General features: G+C 36.6%; 1 protein-coding gene across 1 annotated transcript in view; it reads left to right on the plus strand.

Annotated features, from left to right (window-relative positions):
• The window catches only part of PLCL1 (phospholipase C like 1 (inactive)), a 391,376-nt gene that overhangs the window by 79,986 nt on the left and 297,535 nt on the right, over positions 1-13,855 (plus strand). The window lies entirely within an intron of this gene.

A 13,855-nucleotide genomic window follows, 5' to 3' on the forward strand; every position in this document is an offset into this window, starting at 1 on the left:
AAAACTTCTTTGCAATCTACTCTTTTAGCAATTTTGAAATACACAATGCATTATTATTAACTATGATTGCTATGCTGTGCAATAGATCAGCAAAACTTATTTCTCTTGTCTAACTAAAATTTGTACCCTTTGACCAGTATCTCCCCTTTTCTCATTCCTCCCTGTCTGCCCCCCCCCCCAACCTCTGATAACCACCATTCTACTTTCTGTTTCTGTGATGGACACTTAGGTTGCTTCCATATCTTGGCTATTGTGAATAATGCTGCAGTGAACATGGCAGTGCAGATAACTCTTCAACATACTGATTTCAGTTCCTTTGGATATATAATCAGAAGTAGGATTGCTGGATCATATGGTAATTCTATTTTTAGTTTTTTGAGAAAACTCCACACTGTTTTCTAAAATGACTATATGAATTTACATACTTACCCATCAGGGTTCCCTTTCCTCCACATCCTTGCCAACACTTGTTATCTTTCAGCCAACACTTGTTATCTTTCATTGTTTTGTTGACAGCCATTCTGACAGCTGTGAGGTGATATCTTATTGTGGTTTTAATTTGCCTTTACCCATGATTTTTTTCATACATCTGTTGGACATTTGTATGTCTTCTTTTGAGAAATACCTATTTGCATTCTTTGCCGAATTTTAAATTGGGTTATTTGTTTTCTTGTTGTTTAGTTGTTGGAGTTCTTTATATATTTTTGATATTAGCCCCTTATTAGATGTCTGGTTTGCACGTCTTTTCTCCCAATCTATGGGCTGTCTCTTCACCCTGTTAATTTTTTAATTGTTTCCTTTGCTGTGCAGAAGCATGTAGTTTGACACAATATCATTTGTCTATTTTAGCTTTTGTTGCCTGTGCTTTTGAGATCATATCCAAGAAATCATTTCCCAGACCAGTATTATGGAGCTTTCCCTCTATGCTTTCTTCTAGTGGTTTTATAGTTGCAGGTCTTATATTTAAATCTTCAATCCAGTTTGAGTCGATTTTTGTATATGGTGTGAGATAAGGGTCAAATTTCATTCTCATTCTTCAGTTTTCCCAATATCACTTTTTGAAGAGACTGTCCTTTCTCTATTGTGTGTTCTTGGCATCTTTGTTGAAAATCAGTTGACCACAAAATGTTGGAAAAAAAAATGTGGTTTTTTTTCTGGGCTTTCTATTCTATTCCATTGGTCAATGTGTCTGTTTTTATGCCATTACCATGCTGGCTTGATTACATATATTTGGGCTCAGGGCTCAGTACTGACGGAGAGATCTGGGTGGCACACCACAGTATTTTTTTTTGAGACAGAGTCTCTCTCTGTTGTCCGGGCTAGAGTGCAGTGGCATCATTGCTCAATGAGACTTCAGACGTGTGGGCTCAAATGATCCCCCTGCCTCAGCTTCCCAAGTAGCTGGGACTACAGTGTGTGCCACCACACCTGGCTAATATTTCTATTTTAATTTTGTAGAGACAGTGTCTCACTATGTTGTTCAGGTTGGTCTCAAACTCCTGGGCTCAAACGATCCTTCTGCTTCAGCCTCCCAAAGTGCTAGGATTATAGGTGTGAGCCACTGAGCCCAGCCATATGCTAAAGTGAATTCATAGCCATCTGAATGACTTTTTCTCTACAATGGATTAACCAGGTCACTACTTTTAAATTAAGTTTAGCCTAGAGCTACCTCCTTACATATTTTAAGTTTGGCCTAAAGGCTTCTCTGTGCATAGTGAACTATAACCTAACTGGATGTGTAAACAGACTGTGTAACCTACTCTTGTAACAAACCCAGCCTCAGCCAATCACAGAAGCCATACTTCCAACCACTCACAGGTAGCCAACTATTCAGTGTTCAAATAAGGAAAATGCCAAGCTGTAAGTAACTCAGATGTTTCTTTACCTCACTTTCATTTTCTGTAGGTCACGTGCTTTTTGTGTTCATAAATTCTCTCTGACCACATGGCAGCACCTGAGTCTCTCTGAACTTATTGTGGTTGGGGTTGAGGGGAGCTGCCCAATTTGAGAATCATTCTTTGCTTCCTTAAATTTTGTCATATTTAATTTGCCTACAGTTTTTTTTTTTCTTTTTTTTGTTTTTTCTGTTGTGTAGAGACAGGGCTCACTGTGCTCAGGCCTGTGTGGAACCCCTGAGCTCCAGCTATCTTCCTGCTCGGCCACCCGGAGAGCTAGGATTATAGGCGTTAGCCACCACACCCAGCCTTAAGTTTTTCTTTTAATCCTACTACTTGCTTTTGGTCAAAGAACAACATGATAAAAATGGAATAACTCCTTTTTTTATCCTTAGGGTACCTCAGAAATTACAGGTGTGGTGAAAACCAGGCACACAGATCTGTTAGCCTAAGACTATGACACTGAAAGTCCAAATAGCACATTGTACTTAATGATTACAGGCTTCAAAATATCTTTCCATGAGTTTGTCCTCTATTGGTTCCATGCTCAAAAATATATCCTTATTGGATATTGTTAGGGAAATATAACTTAAAAAAGTCTTCTCCTGACCCAGAAAACCTTTCCACAAAGGTAGCTGAGACAGAAACATGTTATTATTGAATTAAAATTAAACCAGAATGTGTTGTGCATCACAGGCAATCCACTGAAAGATTACAAAGACAGAAAGGAATCTTACCCCCTTATATAGACAAGCAGATATAATCCATTACATCACACATAGTTCGTCCTAACTTTAGTCGGTAATTGGAGTGACTATCTGTGTTAGTTTATTGGCTTTATCCAGAGGAAAAACAAACTTCTCATATCTTTATGAAAAGAGAGAGTTTTGCAAATCAAAGCAGAGTATCCACTGAAGTTAGGCCTTTACCCTCCTACTGGAATTGGGAGATAGGGAAACTGTCTCCCTTGGTGTTTGCATTTCAAAAGGATGGCTCCCAGGTCCTTCTGGAAATATTCTGAGTTGTGAGACTGATAAGAGTTTTATTTAGCCTTTGTAAAAATCTACATACATTTGAAAAGGACAAAGAAATTCTGAAAAAAAGGAAGAGGAGGTGGCTGGGTGCAGTGGCTCCTGCCTATAATCCCAGTACTTTGGGAAGCTGAGGTGGCAAGATTGTTTGAGGACAGGAGTTTGAGACCAGCCTGGGCAAGATAGAGGGACCCGTTCTCCATACAAAATTAGCTGGACATGGTGGAGTGAATCCCCATCTCTTAAAAAAAGGGGGGTAGAGTGGGGGAGAATCAAGCCTCTTATTTTTATTTGCCCTTACATTATATATATATCTGGACTTGTTTAGGATTGGGTCTCTTTGAAGCACTGAAAAATTTTAGAAGCAATCAAAATTCAAAGCAATCATTTAAGCACATGAAATAGCTTCATTGACTATCACCTATTAATAAGCTTAGATAATGCCAAGTTTTTTTTTTTTTTTTTTTTTTTTATTTTCTGGCTAGCCAGGGTCCAAGCCCCAGAGCACCAACACAGTGGCCACTCTCGCAGGCAAGGACCGATAATGCCAAGTTTTAAGTGGCATTGTAATATAGTGTGTGTGGGGGGCTGGATTCTGACTCTGCTGTGTGCTCTTGAAGCAGTTGTGTAACCTATGTTTTCCATTCTCCAAATAAGGATGATAGCATCTACTACATGAGGCTATTGTCAGGATTAAATGAGATAATACATCTAAAGTGCACAAAGCCCACATTTAGTAAGTGCTCATCAATTCTTTCTTTGCTAAAATCTATTTCCCCATAAAAATAGTAAAACTACCTACAGTCAACAATACTGTATTGTACACTTAAAAATTTGTTCAGAGGGTAGATCTCATGTTAAAAGTGCTCTTAACCATTAAATAAATAAAATTAATAAATTAAATAAAATTTTTAAAAGAATAGTAAAAAGTTGATTGACTAACCAAGGTATCACCTAAGTACTTTGTTTACAATACAGATATATCACACAAAAATCTCAACTTAACCTAGAGTTCCTTATGGTAATGGTTAATTTGGCCCACTGGGTTTGGGTTATTTTTATTTATTTAAAATTTTATTTGAGTTATTTTTTATTTTATTTGGGTTATTTAGTAACTTATTTGATTATGAATCCAAATTGCAAGCTTATCTTTAGCTTGCTCTTTTTTCCCTTGGAGAAAATGGACATGAGCAATGGCTGTCCAGTATAGGAGAATGTCTTGGGAAATACATAGACAAATGTGAGCTGTTCTGATGGCCTGAATGTCTTGACTACTGTGCTGATTCCCAGCGAGATGGACCAATTCCTCTTTATGAGGTTTTTGCTTCTCCTGTCTACTTTCCTGGACTTTTCGTAATGCTTTCTTTCCCAAATGAGAAAGATTCTTCTTTTCACCATTAAGTTCCCTCTTGTCTTTTCTCTGTGGCTTAATTCATTGTAAAGAAATTCTTTTTATCCTCAATATGTTCAGTGAATATTTGCTTTCCCTTCTTGACCTAATAAAATATGGGTAGAGCTTGAGGACCATGGTCTTCTGCAGGTGTCTCCACACATTTTGTTTGCAAATTTTTATTGGTTTTTGAGGATGCCTACCATTTATATTTATTTATTTATCTATTATATACCTACATCTCTATATTAGTATTTATGTACATTATAAAACATACACAAAAGATCTCTAAGAAGATGAAGCAAACTTTACTTTAAAATGTCTTGCTAATGGTGATGGATTCACACTACTATTAGCTAATACCTTAAGAGACAATATCCACTTAGGACCTTCTGTTGTTTTCAGAAATGGGTATACATTCACATATCAGAAGGTCAATTTTGGGCAGCAGACTTCCTTTTTTTTTTGTCTGCATCCTGTATATTTTTTTTGAATTTTTTTTTATTTCAGCATATTATGGGGGTACAAATGTTAAGGTTACGTATATTGCTCATGCCCCCCTTCTCCCTCGAGTCAGAGCTTCAAGTGTGACTATCCCCCAAACGTTGTACATCTCACTCATTGTGTTTGTATATAGCCATCCCCTCCTACCTTCCCACTCCTACCTGCCCGACACCCGATAAATGTTATTCCTATATGTCTACTTAGGTGTTGATCCATTAATACCAATTTGCTGGTGAGTACATGTGGTGCTTGTTTTTCCATTCTTGAGATACTTCACTTAGTAGAATGGGTTCCAGCTCTATCCAGGAAAATACAAGAGGTGCTATATCACCATTGTTTCTTAAAGCTGAATAGTACTCCATGGTATACATATACCACATTTTATTAATCCACTCATGAATTGATGGGCACTTGGGTTGTTTCCACAACTTTGCAATTGTGAATTGTGCTGCTATAAACATTTAAATGCAGGTGTCTTTTTCATAAAGTGACTTTGGATCTTTTGGTTAGATGCCCAGTAGTGGAATTGCTGGATCAAATGGTAGATCTACTTGTATCCCTTTAAGATATCTCCATATTGCTTTCCACAGAGGTCGAACTAGTTTGCAGTCCCACCAGCAGTGTAGGAGTGTTCCTATCTCTCTGCATCCACGGAGGGCAGACTTCTTATTAGAAATATTGTCATTGTTTTTAGTTCATGATTTGGCTGATGATGTGCTCATAGTAGGAACAGGATTTTTGAAATGTTCACTAGAATTATCTTTGATTCATGATGTTTCCGAGAATATTTAAGCCATTCAGCTATTTTTGGTTAGTTTAAACTATACAATGTAATTTTAAAATTCATTTAACTGGGCTCATAGTTGCCATGAGTTGGGGCTGTCTACTTCTCTATGTCTGGAACTCCCCATCTCCCTCAAAATACCTTTTTTATCCACATGTGAACCAAGTGAGAGTACCATGGAATCTGCATAGTAAACATGGGCAAAGCTTGATTTACTTCTTATTCAATTTAGATGAATATAACTATGAGTCCTAATATTTTCTTCCCACAGCCATGGAGTATTACTGCACTAGTTCAATAGTTTGTTTTTATTTTTTTCATCACCATTGGAGATTAATAGTTCTATTAAGAACATTTACTAAATGCCTGTTACGTGTCATTACAAGGTTAAGTTCACAGTTTACTAAAATGAATAAGACCTGAATTTTGCAGTCTAAAGCAGAGGAAGACACACTTAAAAAGATGTAAATATAGTATAGTAGGTACAAAAGTTATTAATGGAAGGTGAAAGGTAATTGTGGGTTTTGGAAAGACTTTCTGGAAAAATGTCTGAACTGAATTTTGAAGAAAGAATAATGGTTAGCTCAGTGAAGAAAGGTGGGAAAAAAACATTTTATGTAACTAAGATGTGAAAGCATGGCATTCAGTATTTACTGGACTTCAAATAGCCTGGTAGTCCTGAAGGAAGAGGAGTAGCCAGAGAGGAAGCCAAGGATGTAGATAGGAGCCATGGCAACATGTGCCAAAGAGCCTGGACTCTATTCAGCTGGCACTGGGAAGCCAATAAAGCTTAATAGTGAGGAGTCAGATTTGTACTTTGCATAAATCCCTCCAGCTACAATGTGGAGGGGGGATGGATATCAGAACATAATATAATAATCAGAATAAATTGGTCACTATAATCAAATTGATTGGTACTGGATGGGAATCAGAGTAGACAGTCTAGAAGTAGATTGAAGTACATGTGAGAATTTAATATACAACAAGAAGGATAATTCTATTCAATGAGGAAACAATAGATTATCTAATAAATAATATTGGCACAAAGGGCCATTCATCTGAAAGAAAACAACAGTAGATCCCCATCTTATTTTTGAAAATTTACTTAACACTTATACACACTCATAACACTTATGTTTATATATAAACCAAATTTAAAAATAAATTATAGATAGACCAAATACTTAAATATTTTTAAAAAGCAATACAAATTTTGCAAGAAAAAAATAAAAATTATATCTACAATACTAGGGGTGGAAAAGTGCTTCTTAAGCAATGCTGGAGACCCAAAAAGTGTAAAAGAACAGGTAAACATATTTGATTATATGAAAATTAATATAATGTGTAGGCAAACATTCCCATAAACAAAGTCAATAAACTATAGTTCTAGAAAAAAATATTAATGTAGATGACATAATAAGGATCATATTTACAATGTGTTTGGTTCTCTGGCAAGCATGTGGAGTTAGGGGTGCCAAAGGTTTATTGGGGAATAACACATGTAGGGAAAAAGGGGAGGAGAAAGAAGAATTATCACCCCAGACACAACCTGACTCAACCAGCCATGGGGAAGTTGTGGAGCAAGGATTGTCTCTAAGAGGAGTCCTGTGATGGTGGAAATGGAGAAGAGCCTGCCCTCAGCTATCAATGCCTTGCTCATTCATTGGCTATAGGCTGTCCCAAGAAAAATGTGATCTTGGTTCAAAAGTTGAGGTGTACCCTGAATAAGCAAATAGCTGAAGGTTGTCAGTGAACCATACTCCTCACAGCTGAGGACTGAGTCCTTTACTGAGGCAGGATCTGAGTCTCGCAACTCCATGTTTGCCATAGAACTCTTACAAACTTACAAACTGACAAGAAAAAGGCGTTTGATCTAATAGGAAATTGGGCAAAGCACAGATGTAGACAATTTATTGAAAACCAACACCAAATGATCAAGAAACATTTGAAGCAATGCTTAGTAATCTTGAAAGTGAAAATTAAAATAACAATGGAATATAACTTTATACCTATAATATTTGCAGAAATTAATGAGCGGCTACAATACCCATTAAGGTGGAAATGTGAAGTGTTGTATTAATAGCATTTTGGGAAAGCTATCTAGCATTATCTATTAAAAAGAGATATACACTTAGACACAAAAATTCTTCTGGGAATCTATATTACAGAAATCAAACCACTAGCTCATACAGATGTGTACAAAAATGATTTTTACAACACTGTAGTTGTAAAAAACTGGAAATAAGTTCAGTACCTCAAATAGGGCAGTGCCTGAGTTAATTATGATATATTCACACCATGGAATATTAGGCATATATTTAAAAGAATGAATTAGCTTTTGCAGATGAGATGATGGGATCTTTAGTAGCCATGTTGAGTGAGAAAAGAAAGATGCAAAAGAATATGTATAAAATTATCTCTTCCTCTTTTTTTTGGTAAATCAAACAGTGACAAAAGTATTCTTTGTTTATATAGTTGAGTATATAAGGAGAGATATGCGCAAGACAGGCAAAGGAAGAATAGGAAAAAATTATACCAAAAAAGCATGCATATGATCACATTTATGCTATAGTTTCTAAACTTAATAAGAAAGGCAGAATCAGGGGCTTACATAGCTCACATGAAAGAAGTGAGAAAAATGGGTCACAGAAATGGAGATAACTATTAATATATACACTTTTATTGGATATATAGAAAGTTTTAGTTTTCACTAGGTTAGTTGATGCCAGGAGTATTTATTGGCTATATATCAATCAAACAGTATCTGGTCATGTGAACGGATGGCATAGTTGTAGAAATCATAGCACTTTCAGTAAACTTACATATCTATGTTGCTCAGAAGAGGCTAGGTTATATTATATTACAGCAACAAATAACCCTCAAATCCAAGGGGCTTACAACAAAGGTTGCTTTCTCGCTTGTGCTACATGTCCATTGGAGATTGGCTTCAGCTCTGCTCCATGCTACTTTCACTCAGGATTCAGCTCCTCTCTGGTGAACAATTAATCTCATGGCAGAGAAAATGAGACCATAGTTAAATTTATGCTGGCTCTTAAAGCTTCTGCTCAGAAGGGGGCTCTTCCACTCATCGTTCATTGGTCAAAGCAAGTCACATGGCTTAGCCTACTGTCACTGGTATGAGGATCCTCCCCCAGGGAGGATCAGTGAATATCGCCCAGAGTAAGAAGAACTGCTTTGTGACAAAGAGTGTTAATGAAGTGTTTGTGATCACACTAGTGACTGTTATCAATGATTGGTGAGTGAGGAGAATTAAAATGAGAAAAAAGAGAAAATACAGTGTGTATGCTACTTTTTATAATTAAATAAATGCTATTTTTCTCATCCACTGGTTATAGGTATAAAAGACACTCATTTTGACTTTTGGTTTCAATCACAGATCACATATCACTTCACATTTTCAGAAAACAAACTAAAACCCTTTTAATTCCCATTTTGAAGATAGGAAAAATTAAGATGGATAGAAGGGTAAAATTCTATTTTAACCACATATTTTATTTTTCTAAAGTTTAGAATTCACAGAAGTGTGTTGATAAGAAAGGTATGATACCACGAATCAGAAAACATATTCCTTCCTTTAGAAATGAGAATCTAAAATAAGAGTATTTTGTGCTTTTTGCCCAAAGTTTTAAGTATTTGCTTATCAAAGAATCTCCCAATTAAATTATACCTGCAGTTATCAGTTCATTTATTAAAATTTTATTTTGGTTAGGATAAAATTTGAAGGATGCTCTATTACCTCTTTTTATACTAAATATTGTGCAATTCTTGTTACTTGTTATCCTACTTCACAAGTTAAATTATAGTGCTTTACTACTGCTTAATATTTCAGATGTTTCCTGCAACATGCTTTTTAAAAAAAATTTTCAAAAACAATTGTGACATTATCTGAACTATTTCAAACCAGTGCAATTTATATAGAACAGAGAATGGCAAAAGTCCCAAATGTGGTTCAACAGCTGTTGCCCCTCTACCAGGGGCTAAGAGTAGAGGCAGTTATATCCATGGTGACCTATATGACTCAGTGAGGGTGGGAACTACAGGATTCTCACAAGGGTTGATGACAGCAAATGCTGGCAATCCAGCTTTCACCAGACATTTGGCCTCAAATGGTTTTTTTTTTTTTCTTTAAAGAAAGGGCTCATTTTTATAGTTCCTCATTTTGTAAAGCAGACAAACTTGTATTGTGCTTAACAAAAGAGCTATATACACCTGAAAACTTACTCAGAACAAAAAAGGGCTTATAAAAGAAACCATACTTTACTCTTGTCTTATATTTTAATTTAAAACATGCGTTACAATTTTATGTTTATTTAAATATTGCATTTAAATATTGCACTCTGCATTTTCCTCCCGAAAGATTTGAGGTAGAATGTAACAAAGGCATATCAGTAAGATTTACCAAATGAGTGTAACAGTATACGTTATGACCAAAGAAAAGGAGTGCATTAGAGAAACAAATATGACTGTATGTTTTCTTCCAGGGGGCCCTGTGATTCTAAAAAGCATTAATAAATTTTATGTCTTAGCATAAATTGGAGGAAAAAAGCCCCACCACCACGCACCAAGATTAGATTAGGGGAATATACCTGGGATTGAGGGGAGGGAAGGAGGAACCTACTGTATCTTTACTCCTACATTAAAAGTGTCAAGCATCAGGTATATGCCTGGTTTAAAAAGGTTTCTATTATAACTTGTACCTGGAAAAGATCTCAGTCATCAAATAAAAGAGAAACAAGTCTCATGGGGACCTCATTGATGCCATTTCAGTGGTACTTTTCATAAATGCCTTAGGCTTCTGCATCAGTGGGGCACATAGCCATGATGTGTGTTCCAACTCTGAGGATCTATGTCAAAGTAAGTTAATACATAGAAAATAAATCAACACTGTCTATTTTAAAAAGACATTTGCCCTGCACTTACAGACTGTTCCCAAATGATTGACCTGGGGCTCCCAATAGTGTATCTTAACCCCAGGGGTCTACATGGGACAATTCTTTAGGAAGACAGAGTCTTGGGCATGGCATTTTGTTCTCTTGCAGGTAGTAGAGGTTTCTCAGCATCTTAAAGCAGCAGCAGTTACCAGACATTGAAGAACATTGGCTGTAATTAAAGACTTCTTAAACGTATAGTATCACCTTTCAGTACTTTGAAGATTTATTAAACTGGGGAATCAGGACCTATTATAAGCAATTTGTACTTCTCATTTTTGAAGGACTGTTATTATGGAGTGGAGTTGATTTTTATATTTTAGTGATTGAAATTTCTTAATTCTTAATATAAGTAACAAATGAGTAGCTTTCAAGAAAAAAACTTGTATTTTTTAAAGAGGACATATTTAAGTTTTGCTTATCTGTTATTGACTTTGTATGTATTTACTCTACTATAATATTTACATTACAGATTATCCTACAAATTTTGTTTTCTTTTTCTTGCTTTTTTTTTTTTTTTGAGATAGAGTCTTGCTCTGTTGCCCGGGCATGAGGGCAGTGGCATCCTCATAGCTCACTGCAACCTAAAACTCTTGAGCACAAGCGATCCTCCTGCCTCACCCTCCTGAGTAGCTGGGACTTTGTGCAAGTACCACTACATCTGACTAATTTTTCTATTTTTGGTAGAGACAGGAATCTCACTGTTGCTTAGTCTGGTCTTGAACTCTTGACCTCGAGCAATTCTCCCACCTGGACCTCCCAAAGTGCTAGGATTACAGGGGTGAGCTACCCGAGCCTGGCCAAATTTTGTTTTCTCCAACAGCAAATTGAAATGATTACAATATGTATTGGGGAGGGCTATGACTGAAAATAAAATACATGTGACTCAACTGAAAATGTTGTATGTAATGTTCTCTGATCATATTCAATGAATCTTTGAACTTACCAGGAGAACTGGCTCTTAATATGAAAATATTTTTTCTTACACATGTCAGTGAAATGATAAATGTGTTTCCCCACACACTCTTGAGTCATACTCATAGTCTGTGTTTATGACACAGAGGTAATGCTAACGTTAAGAGAAGAGATCATCATGGCTAATGTGAGTGTTCCCAGATCTGAGGGAGTGGTTCTTCAGTCTCCGGGACAGCCACTAGATTTGCATCTTATGAGAGCTTCATGTAGCAGGAAGAAAGCAGGCTTTGAAGTCACTGACTTGGACTCAAATCCTGGTTTCCTCACTTCCTAGTTGGCTCTAACTTCGAGCAAGCTACTTGACCCTTTTGATCCTTAGTTTCCTTATCTGTGAAGTGGAGATCAGAATACTTCATAGAGGATTATCTAGTACATAGAAAGGAGTTATCAAAAAGATAGTTCTCTTCTCCCACTGTGATTTCCTGGTAGCATATGGAAAGTCTTAATATTCTTACTGGATTTTTCTCAGGCTCAGAGTTCTGAGGTGACTTCACTTGGCTGGAAGGACTACATTGACATATCTGGTCTTTGAGTCTGGGCGAGGTATTTTCAGGTTTGCTAGAACTCACTTATTTCCTATCAGTTGTCTTTTAGTCTAATTCTAGATTTCAAGTTACTCCAATATATAAGTGCCCTTTTTCTGGTTTTGCAACTGCTTGCTATGGATCTGCTCTGATTTATACTCTAAGATGAAATTCTAGGGGATCTGAGGATGAGAAGTCCTATTGTGTGGGCAGTGACAGAGCCATTCTTCTTTATCAGAGAGATTATTTTATTTAATTGCAGGACTTCAAAGGTCCTTTATCCACAAATATTTATTGAGCACCTACTCTGTGCCAGCCATGGTTCTGGGAACTAGAGATAGAGCAATGAATAAAATCAACAAAGTCTTTATGCACCTGGAGATTACATTCTACATTTCAGTGAGTCGGAGATAGGGGGTCAGTAAGACATAATTATAATAAACAGTTCCATGGACAGGATAGCTTATTCACAGTAATAAAATCCTGTGAGAAAACAAAACAGAACAATATGAGTGTCACATGGCATGTGTGGGGGGTTTGTAGGGGCAACTTGAGATTTGTGGTTCGAGAAGGCTATTGATTACTCTTATTCACATCCCACCTTCCCCAACCCCACTCGTCTCCAGATTCCAATCTGCCAATCTTGTGATTGCCACTGTGACTTGGTGAAAGGATGGGAGATAGGAATTATAGGTGATAGTTATTTGGAAAGAGGGACTGTTAATGGAGGGGTAGGAATGTTCCCATGGTTGCTGACTTAACCACATCTGGTTAGTCTCTTTTTTCAGTCTTTGAAGGTAGGCCACAGAGCAGAATCTGTCCTTGGATGGGAGCAGGTATACAGGAGTAATAGGAAAAGCCTTCTGAGCTTATGCTAGAAGACAATAGTATGAAAGACTTGCTAGATTTGGATCCAACTATTTTCTCAAAGCAGAATGAATTAGACAACAACCTTTATGAATACATACTCAGAGCAAAGGATTCAGAGGGTTGGGGGGGGCTCTGTGTGTGTGTGTGTGTGTGTGTGTGTGTGTGTGTGTGAGAGAGAGAGAGAGAGAGAGAGAGAAAGAGAGAGAGATACAGAGAGAATGTGTGTGTTTGTTTTCACATGAGGATGAGAGGGAAGGATGAAAAGGAAAAAAAAGATGAGAGTTCACCTGGACATTGTCTAGCTGAAACATAAAACATTTTTCAAATTATATGCTGTACCTTCTGGTCTCTTTTTTTGAAGACCACTGTGAACAAGGTCATGCCAATTTTATTACTTTTAAAATAAGTTATCACAATGGTATACAAACATGTAGGATGGGAAATCTTTATAAATTATATTCATATCATAGAACAAGACAATGAGTGAGATAAAGGCAGTTTTATATTTCTCAAAGGACAACCCAAGGATGGAATTTTTATTAGAGTAACAAAGAAAAATGAAGCACTTACAGCAACTAAAAGAAAGTCAAATGTAGTAATAATTGAATAGCAAAGAAAAAAAAGGTAGCCTAAAATAGGTTGTATTTGTGAGGAAGGCAAGTAAAAACATTTCCCTATATGGGAATTCCCTGAATTAATAGAGATGAAAGACATGTGTGGTTGTTTCAAGTCTGGACATGCTTTTATATCCTTCCTCTAGTCTGTGGGTTATAAAGGCAGATGGATTGAAAAGGAAACTTTCATTGAGTTACCCCTCCTGTCTTTTATATATATATCAGGGGGAAAAAAAAAAGCTTTTGCTGTTGTTATATAGATGCAGTTCTCAGAATCTCACTAGAGGGTGGTGTTGGTTCTAAAACCGAAGGTCTCCAC

The sequence above is a fragment of the Microcebus murinus genome, chromosome 8 (genome assembly GCF_040939455.1).
Source record: "Microcebus murinus isolate Inina chromosome 8, M.murinus_Inina_mat1.0, whole genome shotgun sequence".
Classification (NCBI taxonomy): Eukaryota; Metazoa; Chordata; class Mammalia; order Primates; family Cheirogaleidae; genus Microcebus; species Microcebus murinus.